The sequence below is a fragment of the Trichosurus vulpecula genome, chromosome 1 (genome assembly GCF_011100635.1).
Source record: "Trichosurus vulpecula isolate mTriVul1 chromosome 1, mTriVul1.pri, whole genome shotgun sequence".
In the NCBI taxonomy this organism is placed as follows: domain Eukaryota; kingdom Metazoa; phylum Chordata; class Mammalia; order Diprotodontia; family Phalangeridae; genus Trichosurus; species Trichosurus vulpecula.
In genome coordinates, this window is record NC_050573.1 from 159,365,104 (window position 1) to 159,387,145 (window position 22,042).

Consider the following 22,042-nt stretch of genomic DNA (forward strand, 5'->3'; position numbering starts at 1 on the left):
CCAAAAATGTATAATTTGTATTATTAATATTTTATCTGTAACTTCCTTAAGTCTACACAATCACAAGAGAAAATGAGAGGCGGAGAGAGGGAGAGAGAGGCAAGGGGGAGGGAGGAAGGGGGTGAGAAAGACGGGGGTAGGGAAGAGAGAGAGAGAGAGAGGGAGAGAGAGAGAGAGAGAGAGAGAGAGAGAGAGAGAGAGAGAGAGAGAGAGAGAGAGAGAGAGAGAGGTGAGTTTCATTACTGGAAATATGATGTCATCAAACGGGGGTGGGGGGCTTCCCCGAGGAACTAATTCCCTTTCCCAATGCAGATCAGCACCCTGACAACTGAGAGATGCCCCGGGATCACAGGGCCAGTGAATGACAGAGGCAGGATCTTCTTGCCTCTGAGGCTAACCCTTAATTCATCATGCCACCCTGCTTCTGCTTTTCCTCTGCTGCCTTTGTAATATTTATCAGCTAGATATTCTTCAGTTCACTCTGAATTCTCCCAATCAGCCCTTTCGTACAGCAGTGCCTTTTTTTTTTTTTTGGCAAGTTTCTTGTCAGCAACAATCTATTTTGTGCAACACTTCCTCCTTTAGCTGCCTGAATACAAAGGACGCTTCCCTTCCAGTCTTGAAAGAAAAATCTGTTTTTAGATTGTTTTTACAAGGGCCACAGTCACATAGAACTAAAGAGGGGCATGAACACTTCCAGGCATTCTATTGATTATGTTCTTCCTATTGAAATAAGTTTGCAACATAAAACATGACCAAACATTCATTGTGCTTTGCCAGTTTTTGTTCAGTTAATGTGATGCAATATAGGAGCTGTCGATTTCTGTTAGATTAGCTTTAAGAACAACACAAAAAACCTTACTGGGGGACATTCAAAGTTCTACTAAATGCCCATTATGTTCAAGATACCAGTTAGAGAAATAGAAAGATAGATGGGAGGTGATTCCTCTCCTAGGCGATTTTAAGTTCTAATGAGTGGAGGGGTCTCTATGTGCCTGGGAATTTGCAAAACACTGCGACAAATTAGAATAATGAAAATAAGTATAAACAATGAGTTAAAGGTTCAGGTAAGGGCAAGATCCCCAAAGGCTAGGAGAGGCTGGTAGGGGGGGCATTGTGTGGACACTTTAAGGCTTTTCCTACCTGGAAGCTGCAATGATTGATGAATTTAATCCACTAAAACAAGACATGGCTACTTCAAGAGGAATTAGCCACTGAGCATAGTCGGAGACCTTGTTAACAAATGTCTGTTAAAAAATAATAAAGGAGAAAAACAGCACAACAAGAAGAGGCAAATCAGCATGTTTCTTAAAAGTGAAACTCATGAGAAATAGTTTGTCAGAATGAATCTCATGATGAAGATATTTTAGAGAAGTCATGTTAGGACGCTTTGAGACAAACGGAATGGATTGATGCAATTATGAAATTATCAAATATGCCAAAAAATGTTTGCCTACTACACCACATGTTAAAGTGAAGTCTACAAAGGCTGCTATTTCCATTTTAGTCTACATTAAGATCATAGGCTCAGACATGGATAGATGGAAGGGACCTTAGAGGCTACCTAGTTCAATGCTCTCATTTTATGCTTGAAGAAGTTGAGGCCCAGAGATGTTAAGTGACTTTTCCAAAGTCATATGGGTACCCAAAATCTTCTTCCCTCAAGAATGTACTGGTAAATATGGGGGTGGAGGAGGGGGGAGGGGGAATGTACACACAATACACTTTAAAGTTTAATGTGTGATATTAACATTTTCTCCATAACTTCTTTAAGTCTAGACTGCAGGGCTGGGGAACCTGCAGCCTTGAGGCCACATGAGGCCTTCTAGGTCCCTGGGTGAGGCCTTTTGACTGAGCCCAGGTTCTACAGAACAAATCCTTTTATTAAGGGGATTTGTTCTGTGAAGTTTGGATTCAGTCAAAGGGCCACACTTGAGGACCTAGAGGGCCACATGTGGCCTCAAGGCCGCAGGTTCCCCACCCCTGCAGTAGACAATCAATAAAAGAATAAATCAAGCCCAGATTGGTAACATTTGCTGATTTCTGAGGTGTAAATGTTTACAATGAAAAATTTAAATTAGCTCTCTTAAGCTGTATGAACTGGATACAGAAAACCCTTTTATAAAGAACAGCTAAGTTAAGATTAGAATTAGATGACTAATTGCCAACAAAAAGTCTTCGGTCTAAGAAAATGACTTGAGTGCCTGACTGATATTCAGCAAGAAAGCTTTTATTTATAAAACAAATGTTCTGAAGCAAGAGAAATCAACATCGCATAATAAGACACGCTTGCCACAATTTTATGTACTACTTCTCTGCTAAGCTGTTTGTTCTTATATAAAACTCCCAGTTACTCGGTCAACCAGTTGGACTTATAAGTAATGACATACATTTCTACAGCACTTTAATAGCTTACGAAGTACTCTGGCTAATAGAGGTCTACCGAGGCCAAGAATATATCACCATTGTATGATCAGACATTATCGAAAGATTGATTTGGCCCACTGTGGCCCATTTTCTTTGACTTCTGAATCAGGGAAGGATACACTTAGAGTCAGAAGTGACCTCAGAGGAAATGTAAACTAACTTCTATGTAAATCATGAATGCAGTCTTTAATGCTTGTGACATGGTTATCCAACTTCTGCTGTAAGATTTGTAAGATAGGAAGCTAATTAACCCATGAAGCAACCTGTATCTCATGAGCACCTGGACCCTGGAAATACCAGTCATGCCACTTACAGGACTATCTTAATGAGACCCAGAAATTCAGAACTAGTGACCCTTTTTTTCATCTCTGATTCTATTTTGACATGAATGAAAAAAATTGCAACTTGGGATCATGGGATTTAGAGGTGGAAGAGACCTTAGAGATCCTCTGGTTTCATTTTACAGTTGAGGAAATCGAGGTCCAAACAGAGCAGGTGGTTTTTGAAAGGTTATACAGGCAGCATGTAGTAATCAGCAGATGTGGAATTTGAACCTGGGTTTTCTGACTCAAGAACCAGTACACCTTCTACCACACTATCTTGAAATCACAGCCTCCTGCTGACCCAAAATCATGACAAAAACAAGTCTGGGAAGTTGGTGCCTGCAATTTAACTCAACAAACATTGATCAAGCATTTACTATGTTATGTCCTTTGAAAGAAAGGATTGTTTCATTTGTGACTTTTATGGCATCTAGCAAGCTTTATGCAAGTAGTAGGCTCTGAGTCAATGTTTATAAATTTATTCGATTCCAGTGGATGGGTACAAAGAAGAAATCATCCCTTTCTGTAAGGAGATTATGTTCCCTTTGGGGAGAGGATGGGGTTGAAGGGGAGAATACAACACATGCACAGATAAGGAAATATAAAATAATCTTAGGAGTATGCATTAAAAACTAGGGGCACTAGGTGGACAGGGAGAGGATCGGGAAAGGCTGATGGTAAGAAGTAGCTGGCACCTAAGCTGAAACCTGAGAGATTTGAGGGATACTAAGGGTGAAGGGAAGAAATAATACATTTTAGTCGTGGAGCTTGGATATGGGAGATCAAAAGTCAAATTCACAAAATAGCTATTCTAGGAATTCTTCACCTTTTTTTGTCTTTGACCCCTCAGGCAGTCTGGTAAAGTTTTCTAAGAATAATATTTTTAAGTATATAAAATAAAATACATAGGCGTACAAAGGAAACCAAATACATTGAATACAGTTATCAAAACACAAAAAAATAAAAAAATTCATCCCTTCCTTCCCCTCCCCCCATGTTAAGATCTTCAGAGCTAGATGTTTACTTTTGAAGAAACAAAGAGCGTGTGAGGGAGAACAGTATAAAAAATGTCAGGAAAGGTAGGTTAGAGCCAGATTGGTTGAGTTTTAAAACCTGGGATAAGGAATTTGTATTTTATCCTCTAAGCAATAGGGATACTAGAGTAACTAGGTGGTGCAGTGGATAGAGTGCAGGGCCTGGAGTGAGGTAGATTCCTCTTCCCAAGTTCAAGTCTGGCCCCAGACACTTACTAGCTATGTGACCCTGGGCAAGTCACTTACCCCCCTTTGCCTCAGTTTCCTCATCAGTAAAATGAACTAGAGAAGGAGATGGCAAACCACTCCAGTATCTTTTCCAAGAAAACCGCCAAATGGGGTCACAAAGAACTGGGCATGAATGAAACAACCAAACAACATATAGGGAGCCACTGAAGATTTTTAACATGGCACTAACACGGTTCTGCCTGTGATTTAAGGATTTTGTTTGGTAGCTGTGTTTTGTGAGAGATTGGAAGCAGAAAGATGAAATAAGAGGCACTCTCATCATGAAAGATAATAAGGCAGTGAGGGCCTGCACTAGGGTAATGCCTGGGCCAGTGCAGGGAAGGGGACAGATGTGAGTGATGCTGAAGAGAGTTGACATGACTTGTTGACTAATTGACAGGAGGGGCTGATGGCGGAGAGGAAAGGGCCAAGGATGATTCTAAGTTTGCAAACCCAGGTAATTGGAAGAATGGGGCTATCTTCAACAAAATATGAAAGTTTGGAGGATTGGCATCTTTAGGAGGAAAACAACGAATTTTATGATGGCAATTCACCTCTGAAGACTCACCACTGTTACAGCGTCACTTCCCAGAACTGCTGGCATGTCTAGGACAACATAATAAGCCACATTAGTCAGCAAATAAATGATGGTGACAACAGGCATGGATGCTGCAATTGCCAATGGCAGGTTCCTAAGAAAAAGAATGTAAAGGACTCAATAATTGTAATTATTTTTAACTAGTAAAGAAGGTTTGATCAACACTTAAGTGTAGACTATATTTAAGGTGCTGTGGGTGATATGGAGATAAGAATTTAAAGAGCTCTCATTCTAGTAAAGAGGATAGAACGTGAACACAAATAACTGTAGTGAAAATTGGAATGTGACAAGTCCATAAGAAATGTAGAAATAAAGTGCTACATGTTTAGAGAAGAGAGAGAACACTACCTCCTGGGCAGCTCAAGGAAGGCTTCAGGAAGGAAGAATATTTTAAGTGAATCTTGAAGGATCACCAGGATTTCAGCAGGCAGCTATGAAAATGAGGGACATGTTTGGTTGATAAATCAGTTTAGCTGTAGCAGAGGGCATGAGGGGGTAGCGTGAGCTAAGACCTAGGTTAAAACCATATTATTGAAATCCAGGAGTGCTGGACTAAGGAGTTTGGACTCTGTCCAGTAGGTAATAGGAATACATTCAAGGTTCATCAAACGTGGTATGACATGATCAAGCCTGTGAATCAGGAAGATTAGTGTGGTCAATAGTATGGATGAGAGGGAGTTGGTGAGATTGGAGAGAAAGAAATCAGTTTCTTCATCTGTAAAGTGGGGATATTAATACCTGCACTTCCCATATCATAGGGTGATTGTGCTGAAAATATTGTATAAACTGTAGAGCATTATAGAAATGGAAGAATTTTTTAATCTTCATTCAGTTAGAAAACTATTGCAATATTTTAGCTAAGATAACGAGAGGCAGTAAGAGCCTGAATTAGTCTGGCGGCAGATTTGAGAGATATTAAAGAGATAGAATTGATAGGACTTGGTGCCTGATTAGATATCAAGGGTGAGAGAAAAGGGAGAGTCAAAGACGACTTAGAGGTTATGAGTGTGTGTGACTTGAAAAAATGGGGCTGCCATTGAAAGAGCTCAGGAAATCAAGAAGAGGGACAGATTTCAGGAGAAATTGGTAAGCTCAATGTAAGCAGACATATTACAGAAGGGCATGACTTTTTATTTTAACCTTAAAGTAGTAGCCTATTCAAAAAGACTTGTTTCCCATATAACCCAACATAGAAGCAGCATGGAGTGGTATACTTTATACCTCAGACTATTCTGAGTTCTATTTAGCAAGCTTTTGCTTTATTTTGCCCTCCACCTCATTTCCCGGTCCATCTCTATACCACAATTCTCCAGATAAGTACTTTTCCCCCTTTTGACATCATCTTTAAGGTAAATATTGGGTGTTGATCAATGTTGTGATTCTTGCTGTATACCACCACATCTCTCTCTAAAAAATTTGTTCTGACTAATCCCAACAATCATGTGACAGAGTATTTGTTTCCCTCAATACACTAATATTGAATTTGATCATTCGTCTTGCTATTTTTTCTAATTTAATGAGCACAAAGTGGTAACTTTACATTGTCTTGATGTATGTTTAACGATTTTGGAATATGAACAGATTTTCTTGTGATTATTAGTCCTCATTTCAATTTAACAAGCAACTTGATTAATTACCAATGGGTAGCCCAACCACTGGGACCAACACCATCCCTGAGATCTTCCTTCCTTTGTCCCAGCCTGCCAATGTATAACCTTTTCACAAGGACTATCCCCAGAAGCATTTTGGGGAGGCCACCAACCTTCTCTTCCAGCCTAACTCCAGTTGTTTCATTTCTCTGTTCTTGCCGTGTTGGATGCTGAACCTCTTCCAGTCCCATTTTCTACTAGGAGTATCTCAGAACTCCATTCTATTCGGTCTCTTGGACCCACTATCTTCTTGGCCCATCCACTGATTCTCAAGGTCCTCGGGGCCCTTGCTGTTTGTCCTCATGGTTTGCCTACCAGAAGCCAGTATCACTCAGCCTTTCCATCTGTCATTTACTGAACCCCCCCTTTATGTGTTGCCTCCCCAAGTTTAACTGTGAGCTCTTTGAGAGCAGAGTTTGTTTCATTTTTCTATTTGTATCCCAAGTACTTGAGAGGCAGCATGGTGGTATAGTGCCTGAGCCTACATGCTACCAGAACACTACCAAGTGTGGTCCCACCCAGATTCAAGTATAATTGAGAATTATTTAACAAAAGAGTAAAATACAATAAAACACAGGTAATAACACATTTAAATACTTAAATTAGTACATAGCCCACATGCATCCTCATGTATGGTTTAGTGGCCCCTGTTTCAATTTGAGTTTGACACCATGTAGTGAACAGATGACCAGTCCAAGAGCATGGGTTTCTGTTGTGACTGCTCTCACACATACTGGTTATGTGACCCTGAGCAAGTCACTTATCTTTTTGGTACTCTAGGCAGTTTTCTAAGAATATAAGTTGTACAAAAGGGGCCAATCTGCCTTGGTAGAGTTTCTTCTTTTGGCAATTCCCTATACCAAGGAAATCACAGGTCTAGTCCCCATTTCCTGTTGCCAATGCTTAGCCCTATTAAGCACTTATTAAATGCTTTTCCATTCCATTCTACCTACTATGTGCTAGTCACTGGGAATACAAAAGTAGAAATGAAACACTCCCTGCCCTCAATATATTACATTCGAATAGAATATAATTTCTAGTACTAAATGTTCTATTTCTATCCTAATTTCTAGTTCACATGGACTATTTGTGCCTGACCTGTGGTAGAGCATTCCAAGCTCATATTGGTCTGATCAGCCACAATCAGACACATTGAAACTTGACTCTAGCACAGTGATGTCATTTTGGTCCTCTTCAAGAAGGAAGGACAACAACTAACCAACCAATTTCTAGTACTAGAATTTTCTTCCTTTAAAAACTGTTCATATCCTTTGTTCAATTTTCCATTACACATTCCTTTCTCATAGATGTGTTCTTTCTGTATTAAACCTAGATGTTAGATCTTCATCTTGTATATTTACTACGTATTTTTCCATAATATATTTTCTTTTAATTTCAGATATTTTTCCTTCAATAATATTCTTTTATCTCTATGTCATGGAGCTTATCAACTGAAACAAATACACCCGTTTTCTTTGAGATTTTGGGTTGTTTTTTAACATTCAGATTGCGGATCCAATTAGAATTTATTATTTAGAAGGAATGACATAGATTCAAACTTTTTTTGTGCCATGCCCCCTAGTCAGTGTAGCCAATAATTTTTACTGAATTGATTCCATTCCTTGGTATTTTTTAGATGGGGGTTTGTCAACTCAAATGTGCCAAATTCTAGTTCTGAGTTTTGTATTCCATTCCATTGATCTATCTTTCCAGAACTAGGCAGATTTCATAAAAGTAATTGTTGATTTATAGCACAACTGTTTTCAATGATTTTTCTTGATATTTTGCCCATTTTGATTTTTTTTTTTTGCTATGTTTCTTTGATCTAAACACGGAATCCTAAGTAGGAACTCTAACAAGGATCTTTACTGATTGAGTTAGCTTTAAAGGAGGAAAGATGGTTGTTGAGTGATGGTAACAGAAGAAGGAGTATATCAAATCTTTCTGCTGTTAAGAGGTGTTCGAGAAAGAAAAGCCAGTCTTAGGGAAGTTTCCAAGAGATGTGGTGTCTAGTGGAAAGTGCTAGGTCTCAGTGACACATATAAGAAGATGGAAAAAATATGAGAGGAAGTTGTATAGGATGAAGAAGAACTTGGTAATTGGTCAGAGGTCAGAGTAGAAAGGGAGAGCAGAGGATTATAGAGCCTGGGAGGGTTAGATGAGAGCAGGATGACAGTTGATAGATTTCCCCCAACACATATTCTGCATTAATTCTGCATGCCCTGTGTGGTATGAGTTCTCAGGTCACACCTCCTATCAGGGATGATCCCATCCACATGGATCATCCCTGATAGGATGTGTGACCTGAGAACTCATACCTATGATTGCAGGATATCCCTCTATCCCTCAATGCTGATTTCTGTTAAAAACCATTTTAAACTAATTTTTACTATATATTTCTTATACTGGATATAGTTTATTTTTATCATAAATATTCTGTCTAGCAATTAATTCATTAATAACATTTTATTTCAATCAAACAATTGGGAGTTTCCTTGGATTTTGTTATAATATTATTCTCGTAGTGGCTACTATTTGGGGAAGTCTACATTTCAGATTTTTATATAATTGTGTGTACAGTACATTTCAGGATTCTTCATTTCCTTGGTGATAAAATTCAGTGTATCCCATCCAGAGTAGGAAAAAAAGTGGAACAGACATTCTATTCCAGGCTTTGCTGAATCCAAATCTAGTATTCTCTCCAGTACAACTTGCAGACAGGCTCCTTAAGCCCACAATGCTTTTTTTCACTAGCCTTTTCTAAACTTATTTTTTTGTCTAAAGATCTGAGTGTAGTGCTAAGATAAGTGAACCCCCCTCAGCATGGAATAGGACCTGACCTCTCCTGCTATCCACCCTCACCCCAGCTTTACCGGAATGTAAGTCAGGTGACTGATTGGAACTACTTCCAATCAGAGCTCTGATCTAGTAGAAACCAGGCCTCAGGTAGGTCGGGTGAAAGGTCAGAGGCTTGTACGCATGCTTAAATGAGCCATTTGAGGTCTGCATGATGTAGGCAGTCAGGGGGTTGTATCTGGCCAACGAACAGCCTGGCGGGAGATTAGAAGGGAAAGCCAATAAAAGGACTGGTGTCCATCTGAGTCCTTTGTACTCCCCAGCACTCTGTTCAGGGGACGTGCCCATTTATTCAGACCGAATAAATGTAAAACATAATTTAAGTGCCCCCGCTTGGGTGGCGTCCTTTCTCATGAGAAAGCAATAAAATTCCTTTCTACTTTCTACCTTGAGAAGCCTCTGAATTTAATTTGGAGAAGGGTCACCATCCCACACAGATCTTTCATCTAGAGGCATGTTGGTAGTACAGTGGGTAGAGAGGCAAGTCTGAAATCAGGAAGACCTGAGTTCAAATCCAGCCTCCAATACTTACCAGCTGTGTGACCCTGGGAAAGTCACCTCTGACTCAGTTTTCTCAATTGTAAAGCAGGGATAACAATGGTACCTCTCTCACAGGTTGCTGTGGTGATCAAATGAATTAACATTGTAAAGCACTTAGCACAGTTCCTGGCACATTGTAAGAGTTTAATAAATACTTGGTCCCTTTCCCCATCCAAAAGATTATTAATTAAATTAATTAATTAATCATTAATTTAAACAAATATAGACATACATTTGGTAAAGTTTTTTCCAGCATGACTTCTTTTAAGGCTCTTGAGCCTAAGGTCAGGACTAATTTGCATAGCAGGAAACTAATTAAATGATTCAATGGACATTATGTGATCTTCTGAGAAATCTTTACATCGTGATCATAAAACAATGAGGAATTATAGACATAATGGGTGGAATAAATCGTAACCTCTGATATACTTGTAAAGACTACAGAATGTTCAAGGCAAGATATTTTAGAAAGTCACATAATTTTAGGACTGGAAAGAAGCTTGAACATTATCTACTTCACACCCTTCATTTTACAAAGGGAAACCTGCAGCCCAAAGTTTGGAAGTAACTGGCCCCAGGACATACACAGATAATGATAGAATCAGACCAACTCTCTTGATGCTAGGTCCAATGATCTTTCTTTAACAACCATCTTTATTTCAATGTGCCCTTTGTAGGTTTTATTAATACTTAGAGCCATAACTAGTGATTTCAACTCCTGTGGCAAGAATGAGCCAAGTGGGGCAAGTACTATACTAATTAACTTCGTGATTCATGATGTGAAAATAACGTAAGGAACAATCAAGACAAATTTGGTTGAGTGGGAGAGAAAATTAGTTATCAAAGTGACTGAGAGGGTCGAATCTCAGAATTGGAAGGAGCTCTGGAGGTCATCTTGTCCAATCTACAGGATTTGGATGTTACTTTTACTCTACCAGAGAGGCTTCCCCAAATGTCCATTAGCTGTGAAATGACTGAACAAATTGCGGTATATGATTGTGACAGAACACTATTGTGCTCTAAGAAACGACAAGAGGGATGGGTTCTGAAAAAATTGGGAAGACTTAGATGAACTGATGCCAAGTAAAGTAAGCAGAACCAGAACATTGTTTACAGTAACAATAATATTGTTAATGATGATTAATTGTGAAAGACTTAGTTAACTGACCAATACAAGGATTCATGATGAAAAATGCTGTCCATCTACAGAGGGGGAACTGATGAACTCTGAGTTTAGATTGAAGCCTATTTTTCACCCAACTTAATTTTTCTTGCTTTTTTTTCTTTTTCAATATGGATGGTATGGAATTATGTTTTGCATGACTTCACATGTATAATAGGTATTATGTTGCTTGCTTTCTCAATGAGAAGGGGAAGGGCCAAAGGAAAGGAGAGAATTTGGAACTCAAAATTTTTTAAAAAAGAAAGAAATTTAAAAAAAATAGAAAAAAAGGAGAGGCTTCCCAAAAAGGCTCCCTTCCTCAGAGCCTGGGGGAGAGAAGTTGGCTTTGGTATTATTATTCACCCTTCCTGTGGCAAAATGTAGATATTAGTGGAGGGAGGGCAGAAGAGAGGGGAAAGGAGGCCCTGAGGAGGGGAATGGGCAGGAATGGGCTAGTTGGTGACCTCTTTATGGGATGAGCAAAGAGGGAGGGAGTGAACAAGTTTCAGTCCAGGACTGCACAGCAACCTAGAAACAAACCTCTTTTTTTTTTTCCTTTTTTTGCCTCACCCTCTTCCCTCGGCCAGTCTGAGCTCTGCTCCCCTTACCTTCTAATTTGCAGGAGTACTTGTATTATATTTTTGTGCCATCTAAATTTTCTGCTGTAAGGCAAAACCCTGGTAGCATTGCATAATTTTGGCTCCGTTCATCTTTACAAATGGATCTTAGAGTGACTCAAGTTGTACAGAGTTTTTGTGCTTCAAAAGGGAGGGGTGGTGGTGGTTAGAGAATCAATGCTGTACTTTTAGTTCATTAAATTTGTAGGCTAATAAAATACTCCTAAAGGTCATTGTAGTTTATATAGTACCTTGCATACAGTAGGTAGGCTTTTTTTAAATTTTTTAATCTGGATCTCCGAATTAATTAATCTAGGGAACTCTCTGTAAGGCATCTCCTTCAAGAATGAATGAACTGGGTCCTGAATATCTTCAAGAATAACATACATATCATGACTGATCTAACTTTGACTTTTCCATTACTCTTCTTTTAATCCTACTTACATATTTGATTTTGTTTACTCATATCTTCATATTCAATCCTTCTTTCCCTACCTTCACATATTTTATATATACCCACAGATGTGATCAGGATGAGGGTCAAGATCTTGGCATATGTGAAAATATCCTGCACTCTGGTTCCCCACTTCACATTGATGCAGTTAATGAGTGTTAAGGAGCCTGAGGAGGAAATAAAAATGTCTTAAGGCATCTGTGGAGAAAATGTAAGTATGATTGACATAATTGTAGTGTTACAAATTTTGTAAGGTACGATGAATAGATTATCTCAGTAAGTCTCCCAATAATTCTATGATGTTGTAAGGTAAATGATTAATTGCCTAAGGTCACACTGCTTCTAGGTGCTGGAAGCAGGATTTGAACCTGAAGTGTGCTGGTAAATGTTTAACAACTGGCTCTCTGGGAAAAAATGTCTATATGCACAACACACTTTTAAGTTTAATCTACATTACTGACATTTTCTCCACACTTTTCTAAGTCTAGACAATCAATGAAACAATAGAACAAGCCCTTATTTGTAACATTTGCCAAATTCCAAGGTACAAATGCTCACACTGAAAATTTAATAATCAACTCCTAGGAGCTAGTTCCCACTCCTGATTTGATCCTAGGTGTTTCTGACTCTAAGTCCAGCACCCTAAAGGTTGTCTCTTTGTGGAATAGAACATTATACTAGTCAGCCGTATTTCAATGAAAACTGTTAAAATGACAAATGTATAATTGTCAGCTTTTTTAAAGGCAATACATCAAAATAAACAGGATAATAATGGCAGGAGCTGTTAACATTTATATATTATTTTAAAGTGAGTAAAGTACTCAACCTATATCATCTCCTTTGATCCTCATAACAACTCTGTGTAGGAGTTGTTTTATCATCATTTTACAAACGAGGACACTGAGGCTAAGTCAAGTTAAACAATTTACCCAGGATCTTGCAGCCAGCCAGTAAGGGTCTGAGGCATGTCTATCACAATAATTATTCTTTCTCGTCTCCTTGCTTCCCTCTCCTGCTCATCTCCCCACCCCTCCCACCCCCATCCCCAGTAGCTGGAGCAGTGTCACATGACTCTAAACACAATACTCTTAATACCATGAAATTTCAGAGCTGGAAGGGACCTGAGAGATCGTCTCCTCAGCGTGTCATAGATTTAGAAAAAAGGGCGATATATAAGAAACTCAATACTACACTTATTCTATGATTTAAGCTCATCAATCTTGGAGGCCAATTATTCTGTAATATTTCAGTCATATTTGACTTTTCATGACTCCATTCGGCGTTTTCTTGGCAAAGATACTGGAGTAGTTTGCCATGTCCTTTTCCAGCTCATTTTACAGATGAGGAAGCTGAGGCAAACAGGATTAAGTGACTTACCCAGGGTCACACGGCTAGTAAGTGTCTCAGGCTGAATTTGGACTCAGGTCTTCCTGACTCCAGGCCCAGTACTCTATCTACTGCACTACAGGCTAATTAGGTACACCTGAAGATCTTTGTAGACCATACAGCAACTCTCATAGCCCAACCCCTTCATTTTACAGATAAGACAACTGAGGCTCAGAGAGTTTAAATAGCTTGCCCAAGCTATTCAGTAGCAATTGTGGGATTTGATCCCAAGTCTTTGATTCCGAATCCAGTGCTGTCTCCAATACAGCTAACTGCGGGAAACTTCATGGTGGTACCCCTTTACAACATTCTCGGTACCCGACAGTATATCTTGGCTACACCTTTTGAAAATCTCCCTATCTTAAAATCTCCGAACTAACAATTTTACACAAATGATTTTGGGGGCTTGTTTGGTCCAGAACTATGATCTATATAATGCTAATCTTCAAATAACTAGAGCCAAATTGGGCAGAATTTATCTTACGACACATGGTTAAAAGCTGTATGATACATGACTTGAGGAAACCAAGTCTAAGCCTCACAAGAGGAAAAGAATTTAAATGCATTAGTACAGTATGTCCATGGGGAACACTTGGGATATGAGGAGAATGTCTCCACAGCAGCTCTGGGGTGCTACAGGTCACAATACCCATGCAAAGCCTCTCATGAGGGCAGGGACTGTCTTTTACCTTTTTTTTGTATCCTCACCACTTAGCATTTTGGGGGCAACCCTAGTCATGAGCCAAATCTAAGCGTCAAGTGATTCTCCTGAGGGCCCTACACCGGACCCCTCACTTGAGGGATTAGGAACCCTGAACTCAATCTAGTCCTTGAATGTGGCTCCAGATGTTGTGTGTGTTGTTTACATAAATCTTAAGAAGATTTTTTTGTATGGCTATAGTTAATCATCTGTGGGAAAACCAAGGAGAAAGAAATTGGAATCTATTTGATGATAGAACTTAAAGCAGAAGCCAAAATACTTTCCCAAGACCTATTGCTAAGTCAAAACAAGAACCAACATCAGAAGCTGCCTCTTCCAATTAATAGATATTCTCAGATGTCAGAGTGAAACAAATTCACAGTACACATGAATACAGTCTGGGAGAGAGTTGGGTGTCAGGAGACCTAGATTCTTGTCCCAGTTTCATTACCTACTAACCCAGGAACCTGTCAACTGGAAGATGTGGCTTAGATCAGAGCTACTATGTTCTATGTCATAATATTTTCTTTTAAAAATTTTTTCTCTTTTTTTACTATGAACTTAACAAACACGAACGTTTCAATATAAAAAGAATAGAAAAGAAGATTGGTTATTAAACTGTGAACTTCTATTACATACAATTTTTGAAGTAAACACATCAAACATCATAATAACAAAATTGCCCTGCTTTTCTGTGTTCTCTCCTAAACTTCCTTCTGCTCTCTTCTATGTATTTTAAAATGTTTCATAAATCCTCTTTCCTCCTCCTCCTCCTCCTTCTCCTTCTTTTTCTCCCCTTCCTCCTCCCCCTTCCCCTCCTCCTCTTTCTTCTTCTTCTTCTTCTTCCCCTCCTCCTCTTTCTTCTTCTTCTTCTTCTTCTTCTTCTTCTTCTTCTTCTTCTTCTTCTTCTTCTTCTTCTTCTTCTTCTTCTTCTTCTTCTTCTTCTTCTTCTTCTTCTTCTTCTTCTATTCCTTCTCCTCCTCTTCCTCTCCTCCTTCTCCCCCCTTCTTCTTCTCATCACCATCACTATCCACCTAGTCGTCTGCAACCAGGGGTGTACTGGTAAATGTATAACAACCAGTTCACAACAACAACATGACACATTTTTACATCACACCTTTATTATCAACATTTTCTTCCTCACTTTCCTAAGTCTAGACAATCAACAGAACAACCCTGATTTGTAGTGTTTGCTAATTTCAGAGCTGGGGATGCTCAAACTGAATATTTAATAATCAGCTCAGGAACTGGTTCAAGTTCGTTCCAACATATCCCTGAAACTGTTTCTCTTCCAAGGAGAAGCCCAAAAACAAATCTACCCAATGTCTGAACATGTAAGTCTCATTATGGTACCTCCAGGCCATTGATTCTCTGTCAAGAAGTGGAACTCAATCTAAGTATTTTCAACTATCTTCTGAGTGGATACATCTAAAATAAGTAAATGTGGCTTTCCAGAGGAACAAATAAATTTTGGCTACAAGTTACTTTATGTGGAAATTTATATTTTCAGATGTGAATTGGCCCAATGTAAGTGGGAAGCAAAATGGAAAAGATAGTGGGTTTGGAGCCATATCTGAGCTCTGACACCTTCTATGTAATCATGGGCAAAAAAATTCCATGCCTGAACTTCAGTTTCCCAATCTGTAAAATAGGAATTATTTGTACTAAATACCTCAGAAGGGCATTGTGAAGAAAGTGCCTCTTAAACTTCATAATTCTATATAAATGTGAGATTTGTTTTTTGACTGGACTTGTGATTTCATCAGGATAGGAAGTTCCTATAAGGCCCTTCTGTTGACATTGAAATTGTGTATCTGCTGGACTTGTCCAGGGCACTAAGAGAGTAAGTCATCCTCTTATCCATTGTGCCCCTCTGCTTCCTGTGAGTTTATCTTAATAATTAGAAATCTCTCACTAAGGAAGTTTCAAAGAGGGTCCATGAAATCACCTTAGATAAAAAGTTATAGAAGTAACAAAGATGACATTGTATGGTACATATGCAGGCAGCTGCAATCCATCTAATGGCTGCGTATGGGGGCTCACGGTGTGGGAAAAGGGGCTGAACGATATAATTAGCAAACGTAATGGCTATGACAGCCTATGTCATTGGCTCAATGATGAGTAAGGATGACCACAGTCTAATAAAGGCTATAAAACCGCCAAAGGCTTCCAAGATGTAGGCATAGCTTGCCCCAGACTTGATGATGGTGGTCCCCAGCTCTGTGTAACACAAAGCTCCAAATAATGAAAAAAATCCCTCCAAGAAGCCAAATAATCAGGTAAAGTCTGAAAGAGGCGCTGTGCTTCAGAACTCCTTTGGGAGACATGAATATCCCAGAACCTATCATGTTTCCCACTATTAAAGAGATGCCATTCAACAAGGTGATGCTTTATTTCATCTGTATCTTCACCCCCTGCGCATCATTTGGTTTTCCTTTTTCCAATTCTCCATTATTACATGGGGGATGTCTTCTGCAGCATAGAGTATAGGGATTTGTCATCTTTTGTAGTTTTCAGACCTGTGGAGGAAGAAAGAGAATTCTTATTAATAACAACTTTAGCTTGTCATTAGGGATGAACTAAGTGCCTAGAACAGTTGAAAAGCAAAATTAAAAAAAAAACACCTGGCCACATTAGTAAGAGGTCTCTGACTGGACAGAAGTTTGGTACAGTGGAGAGGGCACCAGGCTGAGAGTCAGAGAACTTGGGTTCAAACCCCGCCTCTGGTACATACTAATTGTGTGACCTTGGACAAATCACTTAACCTTGCTGGACTTTAATTTCTTCTTCCAAAATGGGAGAGGTATGGACTACACATCCTCTGAGGTTCTTTCTAGACTTATGATTCTGTGATAAGATAGCCATGAAGCTGGTTAAATGCCCCCTTGTTGGCAACCCTCCAGGTGTCTCACAATCTCTATTTTGTGATGGAGAAAATAAAATAAATTTTGACACTGACTATACCAGTGGTATGTCTTGAGCTATTGGTAAAAATTGAACCCACATTTATTAGCCTTAGGGCTCTATCCACTGTGCTACCTAGCTGCCTGACCAATTGCTACTAGATGCTAGACACTGTACTAGATTGAGGAAAAAGGAAACAAAACAGTCCTTGCTTTCAAGAAACTTACAGTATATTGAAAGGTGGCATAAAAACATTAAACTTTTTGGTGTTGAAAAATGAAAAAAGAACCTCAAGAAGAGATTTCCTGCATCTCCGGAAAATAAGATTATATAATGACTTGGGTCTTTATCACCCTGGATAACTATCAGAGACCAGATTTGCACCTAAATTTTTCCAACTCCAAGCCTAGCTCCTATCTATTTGGCTAGGATGCCTTTTTAAGTTATTTTTTTTTCTTGTTATTACTGGCAATTAGAGAGTAGTGTTAAAGAGAAAACCGGCTCAAAGTTTTGGAAAACAATGTCACAGTCATCTTCTTAAGTGATAGAATATGCATTAGAATGAAATCAATGTGGCTTTATTAGCTAAAGTCTTACAAAACATTTCGTTCAAAGTTAGAGCCAAAAGAAGTCAGCTTTCTTCTCTGGACAGTGAGCAAACTGCAAGTTTATCAGTAAACAAAGCGGTACAAGGGGTACCCTGTGTCCTTGAAAATGGGCTTCAAAAATCAGACTTCCAAATGCTTCCAACTGAGCATGAGCTCCTGCTATGGAGTAAATGGAGCCTTTGTGATGAGTGATCTGAAAAACTATGTCCAACTTTGCAATCGTTCAGACGAGCCAAATCCTATTAATCACTGGGGGAGAATCTTCAAACAAGTTGTTGTGAAGTTAATGGTTGAAGAATAGGAGCAGAGAAAACCTGAATAGACTGAAGACTGAAAAATATAAAAATCCCAATCCTATAAAATGAAGCTCAATTTCTGGTCATATCAATATTGTGAAATGAATCTTAACTACTGGGTTTTCAGTTGGTTCCCCCCCCACCCCCCACCCCACTCCAAGCAATGACAGCAGCTCTGTTGCCAGAAAAGTTCACCGGTGGCCCTCATTATCTAACAAAGTAATCGCGTGGAGAAATAGAGATACTTTAAGGAGAAAGCAAAGGCTTACCAGGATACATTGGCTATGTGGCCTTGTTTTGGGCGAAGGCTGTCGGACCTCTGGAAGGAAAGATTATGACCCTGTGTACTTTCCCTGTACGAGAGAATGAACAGCTGCCTTTCTGTGCTTGGTGACTGATATAAACAAGTAGAGCCATTCCCCCAGTGGATATACAGGTCTGCCTCTTTCTGCTACTTCTATTTTTGAGAATATCAGACCCTAGAATTAAATGATGCTGGTTTGGGATGCTGGTCTGGGATAAACTTGAGGATGTTTCAACTTGCTTGAGCTGAACTGTGTCATCCCACTAATGATGATGATGATAATAATGATGATGATGGTAGCTTTTATACAGCACTTACTATGTGCCAGGCACTGTGCTAAGCACTTTGCAATTTTTATCTCCTCTGATCTTCATAATGAACTGGGGAGTTAGGTACTATTATTATCCCCATTTTACACATGAGAAAACTGAGGCAAACATAGGTAAAGTGACCTACCTGTCCAAAGTCACACAGCTACTAAGGCTAGATGTGATCTCAAGTCTTCCTGACTCCTGCCTTAGGGCTCTATCCACTGTGCTACCTAGCTGACTGACCAATTACAAATTTTTGGAGTTTCCTCTTAATTGTCCTTAAAAATGGGTTACTTATTGTTCCCAAAAGCAAAATGGACTCTTTATATTCAGTCATCCCAGCCAGAGTTAATAATAAGCAATTCTATCCTTACTGTTGCAAAGCTATCCATTGGGAATGTTGTTGGATTGTCCAGTACCTTATACATACTTGTTAAATCTACACTTTTTAAAAAAAGTATTAAGAAACCTATTGATCCAAGTCAATAGCAAAACAGAAATCAGAGAAAGTATAGATAGGAGAATAGAGGGAATAAGGAATAGAGTGAGCAAACTCTCTCATTGGGAGCGTGGTAACTCAACTCAACCAAGAGTCCCAGATTTCACCCAAGGGGAAATTCTCCAAAGTCTCTACTATAGCAATCTGGGGATAGAGACATGAAGGTAGATGACTAGCTCCTCTCACAGAGGCTTCTTCCCAGTCTTATTCTCCCTTCATCTATCTGAAGGGGGATTAGTTAGCACCATCCATCTTCTCTCTCAAAATTGTGTTGACCTGAAAGTTTGGTTAAAGGAGGCAAACAAGTTAGGCGATATGTAAATTCATGACGTTTATTCCCTTAATAGCTTACTTGTACGTACAAGGAACCAGAGCGTAAGTTCTGACTGTCTGAACAAAGGAATGAGAAGGTTTAAATACATTTTTAGTCCCAACTCAGCATGTCAATGTTACTCAATCTTATGATCTCCATATCATAAGAAAGGAAGTTCTCAGTTGAGCAAGACAATTGACAAGGTAGTGTCACTTAGCGTTTATGATCCCAAGATGCAAATGTCTCTAGAATATCAAGATAAGAGAAATCCCACTGTTCTGGCTGCAGACATCCTGTCACCAACAGGAAAGATACCCCTTGTCAATCTTACCTGGTGTTTGAAGTTGCCGACACAGAAAGGGGCATTTTTAGAATAGAGCAAAAGCAGTTTGGATGCTTTGGATATTATTAGGGTTCAAATAATCTGAAAGGATTGTCAACTGGAAGCCCAAAGAAGATGCAGAAACTGAAGCCTGCAACTGTACTTACAATAATAATAGCTAGCATTTATGTAGCCCTTTAATGTTTGCAAAGTACATTACTTCTAGTGTCTCATATCAGTCCTGAGAGTTAGGTGCTTTTATTAGCTCAATTTTAATGGATGAGGAAAGTGAGGCTGAGAAATTAAGTGATTTGCCCAGGATCACACCGTTAGTAAGTGGGATCTGATCTCAGGTCTTCCTGACTTCTTGTCTAGTACTCTATCCATTACACCACTTATCTACCATGGGGATGGGGAGAGTAGGAAGGGGAAGAGTTAGGATGAAGGGGCAAGAAGGAACAATCAACATTATTTAACCTCCACCTAAGGAAAACTTTGACAGTCAGTATAGGTTCTTTTTTTTTAGATTTTATTCTTTTTAATTTACGGAATAAAACAAGCATTTCCCTAACAGCACAAAAAAAGATGATTGCACATGAAACTGCAAATCTATTATATACAACTTTCTGTCCTTTTTAAATATATAAAGTTATCATGTAAATTTATTTTTTTCCTTCCCTTCCCCTGTCCCACCCTAGGGATAGCTACCATTAGATATAAATGTGAATATGTATGTATATATATATATATATATATATGTAAAATGTGAATTCATTCTACATATACTTCTATTTACCAGTTCTTTCTCTGGATGCAGATAGGGTCTTCCTTCATAGGACTTATTTTCTCAGTGTTGTTCTTAAAATGATTTTGTACACAACGTTCTCTTGGTTCTGCTCGTGTCTCTCTTCATTATTTTGTGCAAATCTATCCATGTTCTTCTAAAATCATGGAGCTCATCATTTCTTATAGCACAGTAGGATTCCATCACGATCATATAACACAGTTTGTTCAGCTATTCCCCAGTTACATAGTATAGGTTCTTATCAGGCTGTGGGAGAAAAACTAGTGGAAATGGTCCCGCTCTCTACCTAGGGAGCCAGATGCTGCTCCTGTCTTCTGTGTTTTCTTGTCTCGTATTGGTCTCCTTATATTCCGTCTCAATCTGTAAATCGCTTTGTCTGTCCCATTGCCAGGGCTGCTAATGTTAGAGTGGATGCTGTCCATGCTTGCATTGGGACAGCATTACTTCATGCCTCAGGGAGCTTTGTCCTGGCCTGAACCACTTAGGTTTCCTAAATCTGCTACTTGTTTACATTTGTACTCGATCAGCAATTAGAGGAGGCAGAGAGGCTATTTAGCCAACTGTCCTTGAGAGGATTTGCTAATTAATACAGAGATTATTCAGTTTCAGGATATTCTGCATTAATTGGAAAATCCTTTCAACTCTAGTTTTGAAAAAGCACCATCAAAGTGTAAAGACTATTCAGTGTTTCAGTACAGTATCCTCCAGTTATTTCAAACAAAAGTGAGGATAGGATCTAAGAACTTTAGAAATAAAGAAACACCACAAGTGCAACAGATTATCTTAGCCTTTATTTACCTTATTATTACTAAGAAGCTAGGTGGTGAAGTGGATGGAGGACTGGACCTGGAATTAGGAAGACCTGAGTTCAAATCAAGCCCCAGATATTTGCTAGCTACAAGACCCTTGGCAAGTCACTTAACCTCTGTCTGCCTTAGTTTCCTCAGCTGTAAAAGTGGAGATAATAGCATTTACTCGCTCACGTCCACATGGCCAAAATAAAATTTCAAAGACATTAAATGAACACAGACTGAAAAAGTGAAAGATATTCACTGTGTGAACACAGATACTCTGGATTCTAAGTCTAGAACTCGATCCATACTATACCGTGCTTCATTCCGGCATTTGTATCTCTTGAATCCAAGCATCTTTCATGCTCCTAGTTAGGTTTTTATCATGATAGATGCGTGCAGCCTAACTCCTTGAAAAAGCCACCCATACTTGATGAGCTTCCACTTCCTTTCCTCTTTCTCTTCTTTGTGACCCCATTTGGGGTTTTCTTGGCAGAGATACTGGAGTGGTTTTCCATTTCCTTCTCCAGCTCATTTTACAGAGGAGGAAACTGAGGCAAACAGGGTTAAGTGACTTGCCCAGGGTCACACAGGTAGTAAGAGCCTTAAGGCCAAATTTGAACCCACATCTTCCTGACCCCAGAGCCTGCATGCACTCTATCCACGCTGCCACTGGCCTTTGACCTCATAGCTTAACTGAAACTGCCCTCTCCACAGTTGCCACATTGGAAAGACTTCAGATTTTGTCCCCAAGACAAATTTTGTCTGCTATCCAAGAATCAGCCTTCCTAAGTACTGAGAGGCTCATAACCAGTAGGCTTGTCATTAGATAAAGAATTCTCTGACCATGGAAACACATGAAACAAAGAAAAAACCTAATATCCCCCTATCTTCTATTACACTTCTGCCCAACAG

The 22,042-nt window shown here is 39.2% G+C and overlaps 1 pseudogene; it reads right to left on the minus strand.

Annotated features, from left to right (window-relative positions):
• LOC118835022 overlaps window positions 1-16,475 on the minus strand; it is a 35,312-nt pseudogene extending 18,837 nt beyond the window's left edge.
• Between the last annotated feature and the right edge of the window lie 5,567 nt (window positions 16,476-22,042).